At 38.5% G+C, this 2386-nt stretch overlaps 1 protein-coding gene across 2 annotated transcripts in view; it reads right to left on the reverse strand.

Moving 5' to 3' along the window:
- LOC114632352 (solute carrier organic anion transporter family member 1B2-like) overlaps positions 1-2386 on the reverse strand; it is a 63108-nt gene that overhangs the window by 60223 nt on the left and 499 nt on the right. The gene's annotated exons all lie outside the window — the stretch shown is intronic.

Genomic DNA, 2386 nt, shown 5'->3' on the forward strand with positions numbered 1-2386 from the left:
CTATGTGCAAGTGCATGCTTATGCATGTGGGGATATGTATCTGTCTGTGTACCAATTCAAGTATATGCAGATGCATGTGCAGGTGTGTGTGTTTATGTGTGTGTGATTCTTTGTGTGCCAACACAAGTGCATGTGAAGTCAGAGGGCAATCTCAGCTGTTGTTTTTGGTTGTTATTGTTTTTACATCAGGACTTTTAGCAACCTGCAACTCACTAAGTAAACTAGGCTAGCTGGCCAGAGATTCCCACTGATCTACCTGTTTCATGCATGAAGTTCTGGGATCATAAGCACATACCATCACACCAATTTTTTTTAAATATGGGTTTTATGTCCTGTGCATGCAGATTTAGTACTTTTCCATTTGAGCAAACTCTATATCTGCTATGCATTTTGAAATCTATTGCTATTACAATGTTATATAATATGTGGTAATTGTTGTACCTAGTGGTGTATGACTAATCTCAGAAATTGTGAGTAAGAGGAGTTGGTTTGACAACTCAAGGTCAGCTTTAGCAATGTATAAAAAATTGAAGGCCAGTCTGACTATAAAAATCTGTGTGAAAGAGCAATATGTATATTACAAATACATAATTTTATACAAGCATGAACATGAATCAACAAAATATGGAGATATCATCACTCATAAAATATGAATAAATATAAAAACATATATACCATAAAATGATGCCTGCTTATAAATAAACTCCAGTCATTAAATTTTATTTACAAGTTTTTGCCAATCTAGAACCCACTGACTTCATTTCAGCTACCAGGTAAGGGCAGGAGCCAAGAATCAATATGTTGTCTTGAGGTTGTAATGAGTATACCAACAATTTCTCATGCACGTATTTGTTCAATATTAAACATTAGGAAATAACTTTTATCAAGTAATCTCAAGTGGGCATGGCTTGTGGAGTAGACTGTATTTTTTTGCTTTATACATAACTTCCATTTATATTCCCAAAATTATGAGAACAGCTATTTCAGCCTTTTCATTCTTCAATGGAATATTATTCTCCATCCTTGCTTGCCTGGCCATGTATACTCTGTCTGGCATTAGAATCATTCAGGGATCCCTATACCATACAAAATGCAATTTATAGTCTCCCTTTGGTGTCTCCACAGTCTAAACCCAGCCCTTATTTAAAGTTTTATTTTCAATTCACTCACAGAGAACCCTCCACATATGGAGTCCTGTTTCAAGAGGAACTCTATCCACCCTTTGGCCATTTCTTCCTAACCTGAAGTATTCCTCAGCTCAAGGGTTTGCATCTTCCCCAAGCATATCTTATCAAAATTGTCTTTATCTCAATTGAAACAATCACTCTAGGTCTCATATTCATGGAGTAAAAATACCAGTCAAGCATCACATTCTGTATTTCCCTCTATTCTCAGACCAACTAACTGTATATACTTCTAATCCTTGTGGGGAGGATAAGCAACAAAAGTTTGGAAAGAAAACTTGTTGTTCCCTGTTTCTCATAGACATTAAGTTGATATGAATAACCTGGAGGTGAGAAGATCAGTCTGTATTGTAATCATATGATAAAATATTTCTGTATTTTGGAACTTGAACCTATATTTGGAGGTATGGGATGTACCTTTATCTGAATGTATTTGTTTTTTGGTTCTTGATGACTTAAAAGATAATTTCAAACAAAGAGTGCTTACAGATGACCACAGACATCTGAATGTACAATGCCAATCTTCCCTGAGGAGAATGCAGTCTTCTCAGATAGATGGCATGGAAGCAGTGTCAGACTCTGCTTCTATGTGTCTGCATTTATTATTCATGGGTCACAGGAATGCAACACAGACAAGGAGCCATCTGCTTAAGGAACAAGCAGGAAAAGGGAAACAGGACACACCTACACCTGTCATTAGGAGCTGGGGACTCTGGATCTCCATCTTATATTGACAATAACAATGTTCTTATCAACGTTGCAAACTGGAGGAGAAAAGCAGAATTCCTGTGGATCCCCTTGTGCTGGCAGCTATAAAAGTCATAATTTTAAAATCTTAATTGGAGATAAAGCCATCAGTTAAACTCTTCACATTCCCTTCATCTGAGTCACACAGAAGATGGCATCTAAGAGAGAGCAGAGTCTACTCAGAGAATGTGAAGCCCTGCCTATTCCTATTTATCATCTAACTTGACAACACTTGTTGATCAGGTCAGAGGAAGTTAGAGGGAGAGAGAGAGATGGAGATGGAGAGGAAGAGGGACAGGGGAAGGGGGAGAAGGAGGGGGAGAGGGAGAGGGAGGGGGAGGGGAAGAGGGAGAGGGAGAGGGAGAGAGAGAGAGACAGAGAGACAGAGAGACAGAGAGAGAGAAAGACAGAGAGAGAGAGAGAGAGAGAGAGAGAGAGAGAGAGAGAGAGAGAGA

This window comes from Grammomys surdaster, unplaced genomic scaffold (genome assembly GCF_004785775.1).
Source record: "Grammomys surdaster isolate TR1022 unplaced genomic scaffold, NIH_TR_1.0 373, whole genome shotgun sequence".
Lineage (NCBI taxonomy): Eukaryota > Metazoa > Chordata > Mammalia > Rodentia > Muridae > Grammomys > Grammomys surdaster.